This window comes from Bufo bufo, chromosome 2, assembly GCF_905171765.1.
Source record: "Bufo bufo chromosome 2, aBufBuf1.1, whole genome shotgun sequence".
NCBI lineage: Eukaryota > Metazoa > Chordata > Amphibia > Anura > Bufonidae > Bufo > Bufo bufo.
This window is the reverse complement of record NC_053390.1, coordinates 812413661-812426265: the sequence shown is the minus strand read 5'-3', so window position 1 is coordinate 812426265 and position 12605 is coordinate 812413661.

Here is a 12605-nt window from a genome sequence, read left to right as displayed (position 1 = left end):
TCTGTGGCCTCCTCCTGATGCTGCTGCTGCTACTGACACCTCCAGACTGTGTCATTGTGCCACTCTGTGGCCTCCTCCTGATGCTGCTGTGCTGGTGCCACTTCCAGACTTGGTGATTGTGCCACTCTGTGGCTTCCTCATGCTGCTGCCACCTTCAGACTCTGTCATTGTGCCACTCTGTGGCCTCCTCCTGATGCTGCTGCCTTCTCTAGACTCAGCCATTATGCCACTCTGTGGCCTAATCATGCTGCTGCCACCTCCAGACTCGGTGATTGTGCAATTCTGTGGCCTACTCATGCTGCTGCCACCTCCAGAGTCTGTCATTGTGTCACTCTGTGGCTTCCTCATGCTGGTGCCACCTTCAGACTCTGTCATTGTACTACTCTGTGGCTTCCTCCTGATGCTGCTGTCACCTCCAGACTTGGTCATTGTGTCACTCTGTGGCTTCCTACTGATGCTGCGGCCACCTCCAGACTCTGTCATTGTGCCACTCTGTAACTTTCTCCTGATGTTACTGATGCTGCCACCTCCAGACATGCTTTGGCTTCCTCATGCTGTGGCCAACTCCAGACTCTGTCATTGTGCCACTCTGTGGCCTCCTCCTGATGCTGCTGCCTTCTCTAGACTCGGCCATTATGCCACTCTGTGGCCTACTCATGCTGATTCCACCTCCAGACTCTCTCATTGTGCCAATCTGTGGCTTCCTCATGCTGCTGCCAACTCCAGACTCTGTCATTGTGCCACTCTGTGGCCTCCTCCTCATGCTGCTGTCATCTCTAGAGTCGGCCATTATGCCACTCTGTGGCCTAATCATGCTGCTGCTACCTCCAGACTCGGTGATTGTGCAACTCTGTAGCCTCCTGATGCTGCTGCCACCTCCAGACTCTGTCATTGTGCCACTCTGTGGCCTCCTCCTGATGCTGCTGCTTCCACCTCCAGACTCTGTCATTGTGCCACTCTGTGGCTTCCTCCTGATGCTGCTGCCACCTCCAGACTCTGTCATTGTGCCACTCTGTGTCTTTCTCATGCTGATGCCACCTCTGGACTCGGTCATTGTGTTACTTTGTGGCCAACTCATGCTGCTGCCAACTCTAGATTTTGTCATTACGCCACTCGCTGGCCTCCTCATACTGCTTCCACCAACAGACCCTGTGATTGGCCCACTCTGTGGTCTCCTCATGCTGCTTCCACCTCACTACTATGTCAAAGGTCCACTCTGTGAACTTCTCGTGCTGTTCCCACCCTCCCCATTTCATGACTGGTCCTATTTTGGCTTTCGGCCTGGCTGACATCATCATTTATTTGACACTTCTTCTGATCTGTCAGAAGGAAGGAAAAATGAGACGCACAACTGATCCTGTCTGTATAGCAGCTTTAAGGCCTGTATGGGCCCATCATAATTGGATTATGATTTGGTAGCCAAAAGCAGGAGTGGCTACAATACACAGAAGACATGCAAATATTCCATTCACGCGTCATCTCTGTTTTAGATCCACTCCTGTTTTTTTGGGCATTAGCAATACTGATGGATTATTGATCAAATGCTGACCGAGTGAAGGCGTATGCTCAACAGGCAGGATTAGTTTTTTGTGGGTTATTGTTTTGACAGATCAGAAAATTGGGAAAATGAATCAGTGACGTCAACCAAAACTTACTGCTGACACCTTATCCACTCTGTCAGGGGGGCTCTACTTGTATAAGTGTTTAATAGAAGAGGTTCTGTAGACATCTATGTGGAATCAGCTGATGGTGTAAAAGGAGTGCGCTTCTTCTTGACGCTAACAGCTTCCTGTAAGGCTGAGTTGATACTTCTCTTATTTGGTCAGTTTTGGCCCCGTGACTGCCCAAATAAGTGAAGTATGCAGTGATTCTAAGAGCGACGCCTGTCATCTGTATGTCTTACTAACCCACTTTATTATTTCACTACCACAGCAGACTCCCTATGCGTGTTACGGCAGGGTACAGTGTCCTACACCCCTATAAAGGCTCTCTGCAGCCCGGAAATAGCATTTTTTTTAACGTGATTCGGCGTAAATAAATTCGGAATGAATCAAATTTTCCCTAAATATTCGGCGAACCAGCCAAATCAAATTTTTGAAAAATTCGCTCATCTCTAATTTCATTCAATCCGTTAATCCTTGATTGTCTAACTGGGGTGAAATTGTGTCTGGATACTACAGATTTTAGGGTCTCCGTATTCTTTTATATGTAATTCAGTCGGCTAATCCTTGAATGTCTAATTAGGGTGAAATTGCGACTTGATACTACAGAATTTAGGATACTCACGTTTTATTATACACAAGTATATCCGTTAATCCCTAACTGTATAACTGGGGTGAAATTGCGGCCTGATACTACACATTTTAGGGTGCTCAAGGTTTATTATCTAATATATAAAGCTGAGTGTATGTGTGTGTGTGTGTATGTCCGCTAAAGGAATCCGCACCATCGCATTTACAATCACAAAATTTGGCACACAGGTACATCAGGTGTCCGGGAAGGTTTTAGACCAGGTCTCAGCTCTCTAGAATGGACCGTTCCTAAAATATTCCCAAAAAATGCATTAGCCAATAGAAGCCTGGTCACATGACCCTTATCAGCCAATAGAAGCTCGCAGGTCCTCCAGTCTCCACATACAGTTTTACTTCAGGTTTCCATAACAACCCAGCCATTTATTTTCACTGCTGTAGGAGAGCTTTAAAGAAAATCTGTCGCCAGGATAATGTCACCGCCACTTCTGTGAGAAGGTCTGACAGACGTCCTTCTCTACCTCTTGCATGATGTTCTTTGTTTTGGTTTCACTTTCTCATCTCATTTTCTTCTCCCAGGTGTCACCTATTTAGACTAATCCTCTTTCCTTTATATTCCCTCCCATACTGCCTCACTTTGCGGTTTATACTACTTCCTGGTTTGAAGTGTTCATTGCTGGAGGCTTCTGCTACTGCTTGTTCAGATAAGTCCTTTCATGTATTGTGTTTACTTGCTGGCTTGATTCTAGGTGACCCTGACTACCTCCGTATGTAGTGCAGGGAGCCGGTGGTCGTGTCCCCTCACTATTATAGGGTTTTCAGGTGTCACACAGTCTAGGTACAGGGGCATACAATCGTCTACCTTTGAGACCCTTGTATGTGCTTAGCAGTCAGGGTGAGCTCTTAGGGTTTTATAGGGGTCACCTATATGCTCCTTAGTTTGGGATCAAGCCAGTCAGACGTTTATTCATAACTTCCAGCTATCTGCAACATCATCCGTGACAGATAATCACTATTGAAATAAAGCCATGGCCTAATAGCACTTAGTACCTTATTTCCAGATGTGCCTTTGTTCCAGCAATAGATGTTTTTTTCCTCTGAAAATCCAGTTTATTTGAAATACAAATGAGCCAGTAAGGTGCCCAGAGGGGCGTCACTCTTGCAGGAAGGAGCCCAGACACGCCCCCTGCCACAATGTGTCCACCCTCAAAAGACAAACTTAAAACCCCGCCCCCAGGTCCAGCTAAGCCACTCTCCTGCTCTGGTTAGGCCACACCCCCTCCCACTCCTTAGCTGACGGATTGAAAAAATGAAGTTAAAAATCAACTTCTGTCAGCTGCAGGGATGGGAGGGAGGGTGACTTTCTCCCTGCAGCTCACATTCAGACAGTACAGTGCTGCTTTTTTAGAGTGATGCTGTTCAAAAAGACACGCCCTGAACCCAGTTAGGCCACACCCCTCCCACACCTCAGCTGGCAGGGATTGAAAATTGAAGTTAAAAATCAACTTCTAGGTCCTGCTAAGCCACGCCCTGATCTGGTTAGGCCACTCCCCTCCCAATCCTCAGCTTAAAAAGGGATTTTAAAAAATGAGGTTAAAAATTTACTTCTGTCAGCTGCAGAGGTGGGAGGGACGGTGACTTTCTTCCTGCAGCTCACACTCAGACAGCACAGTGCTGCTGTCTGAGAGTGAGCTGTTCAAAAAGACATCCTTGTGTCCATCCAGGCCCTACGCCAGATGGAGGACAGGGAGTCTGAAAGCCGGACTGTCCGGCCTAAAACTGGATCTATGGACACCCTAGGGGCAGACTGCTGTGGAGGTCACAGTTAAGGGGATGGTCCGCTATGGAGGTTAGTGTTAAGAGGCAGATTGCTGTAAAGGCCATTGTTAAGGGGGCGGGCCCCTGTGGAGGTCACTGTCAAGGGGGTGGTATGCTGTGAAACTCACTGTTAAAGTGGAAGGCTGCTGTAAAGGTCAAAGTTAAGGCTGCTGTGGAGGTCCAATTTTAAGGGACGGGGCACTGTGGGGGAGTGGTCAGTGTTAAGGGGTGGGGGCTGTAGATGTCACTGTTATAGTGGATAGTGTTGATATCTTTTAACGACACACACAAACATTAAGTTAAATAGATTAAATATACCCGAGCAAAGCCGGGTCCTTCAGCTAGTACATTATAATCCTTAATCCCTAATTGGGGAATTTTATGTATCTTAAGTTTTGGGGTGTTCATTTTTTTGTTATATAATTACAGCCAGTCATCCTTGAGTCAAAGGTGAAATTGCGGCCTGATGCTACACATTTTAGGGTGCTTACGTTCTCATATATAAGTGCATCCATTCAACCTTGTTTCGATGGTGAAATTGCAGCCTGACACTTCTGCTCATGTCCCTTTACAGTTACAGTACAGTATGTCCAACAGACAGGTGACAGGTAGAGTTGAGCGAACCCGAACTGTATCAACAAGCGTCATACTACTTGCCCCAAGAGGCCATCACAGCAATGCCTACTATTGGCATGTCTGTAATTGGCCAACTGCAGCATGTGACCCAGCCTCTATTTAAGCTGGAGTCACGTAGCGCCGCCCGTCACTCTGCTCGGATTAGTGTAGGGAGAGGATGCAGCTGCTGTGAGGGAGAGATCAGGGAGCAATCTTATCAAGAACTGTTTTTTGTACTCAGCGATCTACAACAAAAGTGTTTTGTGGGTGCACAGCACAATTTTTTTAAGCCTGCCCTGAGCCAACTACTGCTGAAAACGAACTTTATTTCCTTCAGTTAGTCAATATCAATACATAATCGGCATTTTATGCAACCATAATGCACCAGCACAGGCTATCTGCATGTCTGCAAGTCCAGAAATACTGCTTTGAGACACTGGGGTTAAAAAAAACTCTGTTTCATATAGTGCACATCTAGGATTATTGCTGCATAAGTGACTGTTCAATTTAGGCCAGAAATACGGCTTTGGCATACTGGGGCATACTGGGTGAAAAAAAAAACTCTGTTTCATATAGTGCACTTCTAGAATTATCGCTGCATAAGTGACTGTTCAATTTAGGCCAGAAATACAGCTTTCTCATACTGGGGTGAAAAAAAAAAACCTCTGTTTCATATAGTGCACATCTGTGATTATAGGTGCATAAGTGAGTGTTACATTTAGGCAAGAAATATGGCTTTGGCATACTGGGACATACTGGGTAAAAAAAAAAAACTCTGTTTCATATAGTGCACATCTAGAATTATAGGTGCATAAGGGACTGTTCATTTTAGGCCAGAAATACGGCTTTCGCATACCGGGGTGGAAAATACACTGTGTTTTATATACTGCACATATGTGATTACACGTGCATAAGTTACTGTGAAATTTAGGCCACAAATACGGCTTTTTCTTACTGGGGTTAAAAAAAAAACTCTGATATACTGAACATCTGGGATTAGAGGTGCATACGTTACTGTGAAATTTAGGCCACAAATACCGCTGTCCTACACATTTTAGGGTGCTTACGTTCTCATATATAAGTGCATCCATTCAACCTTGTTTCGATGGTGAAATTGCAGCCTGACACTTCTGCTCATGTCCCTTTACAGTTACAGTACAGTATGTCCAACAGACAGGTGACAGGTAGAGTTGAGCGAACCCGAACTGTATCAACAAGCGTCATACTACTTGCCCCAAGAGGCCATCACAGCAATGCCTACTATTGGCATGTCTGTGATTGGCCAACTGCAGCATGTGACCCAGCCTCTATTTAAGCTGGAGTCACGTAGCGCCGTCCGTCACTCTGCTCGGATTAGTGTAGGGAGAGGCTGCAGCTGCTGTGATGGAGAGATCAGGGAGAAATCTAATCAAGAACTGTTTTTTGTACTCTACAACAAAAGTGTTTTGTGGGTGCAGAGCACAATTTTTTTAAGCCTGCCCTGAGCCAACTACTGCTGAAAACGAACTTTATTTCCTTCAGTTAGTCAATATCAATACATAATCGGCATTTAGGCCACAAATACCGCTGTCCTATAGAGTTAAAAAAAAAAATAATTGTGTAATACCCTACATCAGGGTTTTTATTGGCGGTTAATTATTTTTAACAGACTCAACCATTTTTTACTTTGCTTGGTGAATGCTAACTATGAGGCAAACATTTAATAAGGGAAGCGGTCATGGTGGTTGTGTTGGTGGAGCCTCTGGTGCAGGGAGAGGACGTGGCCGTTCTGCCACAGCTACACGTCCTAATTAACCTACTACCTCAGGTCCCAGTAGCCGCCATAATCTACAGCGATATTTGGTCGGGCCTAATGCCGTTCTAAGGATGGTAAGGCCTGAGCAAGTACAGGCGCTAGTCAATTGGGTGGCCGAAAGTGGATCCAGCACGTTCACATTATCTCCCACCCAGTCTTCTGCAGAAAGCGGACAGGTGGCGCCTGAAACCCATGCCCATCAGTCTGTCACATCACCCACGTGCATATCGGGGAACCTGTCTGAGCCTCAAGTCATGCAGCAGTCTCTTATGCTGTTTGAAGACTCTGCTGGCAGGGTTTCCCAAGGGCATACACCCAGCCCTTCCCCAGGGGTGGAAGACATAGAATGCACTGACGCACAACCACTTATGTTTCCTGATGAGGACATGGGAATACCACCTCACACGTCTCTGATGATGACGAAACACAGGTGCCAACTGCTGCGTCTTTTTGCAGTGTGCAGACCTAAAAGGAGGTCAGAAAGGAAGAATGGGTGGAAGAGGATGCAGGGGACGATGAGGTCCTAGACCCCACATGGAATGAAGGTCGTGCCACTGACTTTCAGAGTTCGGAGGAAGAGGGAGCAGGGTGCAAAAGCAGAGCAGTCATCGCCAAAACATTTCGCCTGCTACTGGACACCGCCACCAGGGACCGAGAACACCAAAGGCAGCTTCAAGGAGTTCCCTGGCATGGCACTTCTTCAGACAATATACTGACGACAAGACCCAAGTGGTTTGCACGCTGTGCCATCAGAGCCTGAAGCGAGGCATTAACGTTCTGAACCTTAGCACAACCTGCATGACCAGGCATCTACATGCGAGACACAGGCTGCAGTGGAGTAAGCACCTTCAAAACCAAGAAAGGGCTCAGGCCTCTCCTGCTCCCTCTTCTGCTGCTGCCTCTGCCTCTTCCTCCGCCTCTGGAGGAACGTTGGCACCTGCCGCCCAGCAAACAGAGGATGTGCCACCAACACCACCACCTCCGTCACCAAGCACCTCCACCATGTCACACGGAAGCGTTTATCTCTCCATCTCACAAACCTTTGAGAGAAAGTGTAAATTCCCAACCAGCCACCCTCGATCCCTGGCCCTGAATGCCAGCATTTCTAAACTACTGGCCTTTGAAATGCTGTCATTCAGGCTGGTGGAGACGGACAGCTTCAAACAGCTCATGTTGCTTGCTGTCCCACAGTACGTCGTTCCCAGCCGCCACTACTTCTCCAGGAGAGCCGTGCCCTCCCTGCACAACCAAGTATCAGATAAAATCAAGTGTGCACTGCACAACGCCATCTGTGGCAAGGTCCACCTAACCACAGATACGTGGACCAGTAAGCATGGCCAGGGACGCTATATCTCCCTAACTGCACACTGGGTAAATGTAGTGGCGGCTGGGCCACAGACGGAGAGCTGTTTGGCGCACGTCCTTCCGCCGCCAAGGATCGCAGGGCATCATTCTTTACCTCCTGTTCCTACTCGGCTTCCTCCTCCTCTTCTACTACCTCCTCATCCGGTCAGCGACTGACCTTCACCACCAACTTCAGCACAGCCAGGGGTAAACGTCAGCAGGCTGTTCTGAAACGTATGTGTTTGGGGGACAAGCCCCACACCGCACAGGAGTTGTGGCGGGGTATAGAACAACAGACTGATGAGTGGTTGCTGCCAGTGAGCCTCAAGCCCGGCCTGGTGGTGTGCGATAATGGGCGAAATCTCGTTGCAGCTCTGGGACTAGCCGGTTTGACGCACATCCCTTGCCTGGCGCATGTGCTGAATTTGGTGATGCAGAAATTCATTCACAACTACCCCGACATGTCAGAGCTGCTGCATAAAGTGCGGGCCGTCTGTGCGCGCTTCCGGCGTTCTCACCCTGCTGCGGTTCGCATGTCAGCGCTGCAGCGTAACTTCGGCCTTCCCACCCACAGCCTCATATGCGACGTGCCCACCAGGTGGAACTCCACCTTGCACATGCTGGAGAGACTGTGCGAGCAGCAGCAGGCCATAGTGGAGTTTCAGCTGCAGCATGCACGGGTGAGTCACACTGCGGAACAGCACCACTTCACCACCAATGACTGGGCCTCCATGCGAGACTTGTGTGCCCTGTTGCGCTGTTTCGAGTACTCCACCAACATGGCCAGTGGCGATGACACCGTTATCAGCGTTACAATACCACTTCTATGTCTTCTTGAGAAAACACTTAGGGCGATGATGGAAGAGGAGGTGGCCCAGGACGAGGAGGAGGAAGAGGGGTCATTTCTAACACTTTCAGGCTGGTCTTTTAGAAGTGACTCAGGCCAGGTACAGCAGAGGCCAGGTACAAATTTGGCCAGCCAGGGCCCACTACTGGAGGACGAGGAGGAGGAGGATGAGGAGGATGAGGATGAAGCATGCTCACAGCAGGGTGGCACCCAATGCAGCTCGGGCTCATCACTGGTGCGTGGCTGGGGGGATACGGAGGACGCAGACAATACGCCTCCCACAGAGGACAGCTTGTCCTTACCTCTGGGCAGCCTGGCACACATGAGCGACTACATGCTGCAGTGCCTGCGCAACGACAGCAGAGTTGCCCACATTTTAACGTGTGCTGACTACTGGGTGGCCACCCTGCTGGATCCCCGTTACAAAGACAATGTGACGTCCTTAATTCACTCACTGGAGCGTGATCGGAAGATGCGCGACTACAGGCGCACGCTGGTAGACGCACTCATGAGAGCATTCCCGACTGACGCCGGGGGACTAGTGGAAGCACAAGGCGAAGGCAGGGGAGGAGGAAGAGGTCGCCAACGCAGCTGTGTCAGCACCAGAACCTCAGAAGGCAGGGTTAGCATGGATGACATGTGGAAAAGCTTTGTCACCTCGCGGCAACAACCGGCCCCAACTGCTGATATGGAACGTGTTAGCAGGAGGCAGCATTTGAACAACATGGTGGAACAGTACCTGTGCACACGACTACACGTACTGACTGATGGTTCTGCCCCATTCATCTTCTGGGTCTCCAAATTGTCCACATGGCCTGAGCTTGCCCTGTATGCCTAGGAGGTGCTGGCCTGCCCTGCAGCCAGTGTACTCTCTGAACGTATATTTAGCATGGCAGGAGGCATCATTACAGACAGACGCAGCCGCCTGTCCACAGCCAACGTAGACAAGCTCACGTTCATTAAAATGAACCAGGCCTGGATCCTACTAGACTTGTCTGTACCTTGTGCAGAATATCCAGTTCTAACAGCCTCAACCATCCATCCTTGTACTCAAGTGCACTTATTCCTTTTTTTTTTTTTATATGTCCCAATATTTTGGGGGATACCCCTATGTAAAAATGCAAAATAACACACATCTGTATTGGCTACCTATTCCTACTTTGCTGCCGCTTCCACCTAGACCGCCACGTGAGCCTACACCGCCACATCCACCCATTCACCGCCTCCTCAACCTCTTCCTCCTACATCATTCCAATATTTTTTTTTTAAGGTCTTTTATGTTTTTTTTTTATTCATTTCCCTATCCACATTTGTTTGCAGAGCATTTGCCATGCTCTTTCCACTTTCTGTCCGCCCATAGGATATAAACGTCCTATGGGTGGACCTCTATTTCTGAAAGCACGTTTTAAAATGTCTGTTCAGAAATTGCAGCTGCACGCTAATCGTGCAGCTGCTGATCGGGTTGCCCGCTGTCAGTGACAGCAGGGCAACCCAGAGAGAAGGCAGGGACAGTTCCCAGGTGTCCCTGCATTCTGGATCGCTGCATACACAGCGCTCACCGAGCGCTGTGTATGCAGAGCAGGAAGCGCTATGCGCTTCCTGTTCCGGCCCGGCGGTCATGTGACCGCGAGGATGGAGAGTGCAGGAGCTGTGTGAGGTCTTTCAGAGACCTCGATCAGCCCTGCTCTGGGGCTGTACAGCGCAGAATTATGCTGTACAGCCTCTCTGGGGGGTGAATTTCTTCTGTAACTGGGGCTAGGGGCTACTATGTCAGCCCCAGTTACAGGAGAAATCAACAGTGAAAAAAAAAAAAGAAAAAGTGAAGTAAATGTCCCCCAGAGGTCTTGTATGACCTTATGGGGGACGAAAAGTGTAAAAAAAAAAAAATAAAGGGTTAAAAAAAAAAAAAAAGTTTCACATGTAAAAAAAAAAAAAGTCCCCAAGTAAGGAATAAAAAAAAAAATTAAAAATAGAAAAAATAAAATAAAATAGACATATTTGGTATTGCCGCGTCCGTAAAAACCAGCTCTATAAAAATATCACATGACCTAACCCCTCGGGTGAACACTGTAAAAAAAAAAAAACTGTGTCAAAACAAGCAATTTTTGTCACCTTACATCACAAAAGGTGCAACACCAAGTGATCAAAAATGCGTATGTCCCACGAAATGGTACCAATAAAACTGTCACCTCATCCCGCAAAAAATGAGCCCCTACATAAGAAAATCTCTCAAAAAATAAAAAAAACTATAGCTCTTAGAACATGGAGACACTAAAACATCATTTTTTTGGTTTCAAAAATGCTATTATTGTGTTAAAGTGAAACAAATAAAAAAAGTATACATATTAGGTATTTCCGCATCCGTAAAAACCAGCTCTATAAAAATATCACATGAGCTAACCCCTCAGATGAACACCGTAAAAAAAAAAAAAAAAAAACTGTGTCAAAACAAGCAATTTTTGTCACCTTGCATCACAAAAGGTGCAACACCAAGTGATCAAAAATGCGTATGTCCCACAAAAGGGTACCAATAAAACCGTCACCTCATCCCGCAAAAAATGAGCCCCTACATAAGAAAATCTTTCAAAATATATAAAAACTATAGCTCTTAGAACATGGAGACACTAAAACATAATTTTTTTGTTTTCAAAAATGCTATTATTGTGTTAAAGTGAAACAAATAAAAAAAAGTATACATATTAGGTATTGCCGCGTCCATAAAAATCAGCTCTATAAAAATATCACATGAGCTAACCCCTCAGAGGAACACCGTAAAAAAAAAAAAAAAAACTGTGTCAAAACAAGCAATTTTTGTCACCTTGCATCACAAAAGGTGCAACACCAAGTGATCAAAAATGCGTATGTCCCACAAAATGGTACCAATAAAACCGTCACCTCATCCCGCAAAAAATGAGCCCCTACATAAGAAAATCTCTCAAAAAATAAAAAAAACTATAGCTCTCAGAACATGGACACATTAAAACATAATTTTTTTGTTTCAAAAATGCTATTATTGTGTAAAACTTTAATAAATGAGAACAAGTATACATATTAGGTATCGCCACGTCCGTAACAATCTGCTCTATAAAAATGTCACTTGACTGAACCCCTTAGGTGAACGCTGTAAAAATAAATAAATAGGAACTGTGCTAAAACAACCAATATTTTGGTCACCTTGCCCCATAAAGTGTTATAATGAATGATCAAAAAATCATATGTACCCAAAAATAGTACTAATAAAGCTGGCACCTTATCCCCTAGTTTCCAAAATTGGGTCACTTCTTGGGAGTTTCTACTGTAAGGGTGCATCAGGGGGCTTCAAATGGGACATGGCATCTAAAAACCATGTGGAGTTCCTTTTCTTCTGCGCCCTGCCGTGTGCCCATACAGCAGTTTATGACCACATGTGGGGTGTTTCTGTAAACCGCAGAATCTGGGTAATAAATATTGAGTTTTGTTTGGCTGTTAACCATCGATGTGCCTGCGCCGATGACATCATAGTGCTCCGAGGAAAAGGCGCAGTGGAGATGTCTGAGCAGCGAAGCGGTCAGACATTCACTGCGCATGCGCCGAACAGAGACGCGCACGGAGAGGATCGCATTCAGCAGGAGATGGGCGGGCTGGAGGGACGCGCTGGGCGGCGGCAGTTTAGGAAGGTAGACGGAGCCTCTAGGTGCTAATGACGCCCCCATAGCACCTAGAGGCTCATTAGCATATAGATATAAGTTGTTATTTTAGCGAAACGGCTGCCCCAAAACCTATCATATTAGGATGGTTTGTTAGAGCAGACACTAGCGGATCGCTAGTGTCTGACACATAAATATGTGATACGAAGTGATAGAAACCCTTTAATTTTCTCTAGACCATTTAGAAGGCTCCTCTTGAAGGCATCTATGCATTCATTATTTTTATTCTTAGGGCAAAATTTCGATTTGTT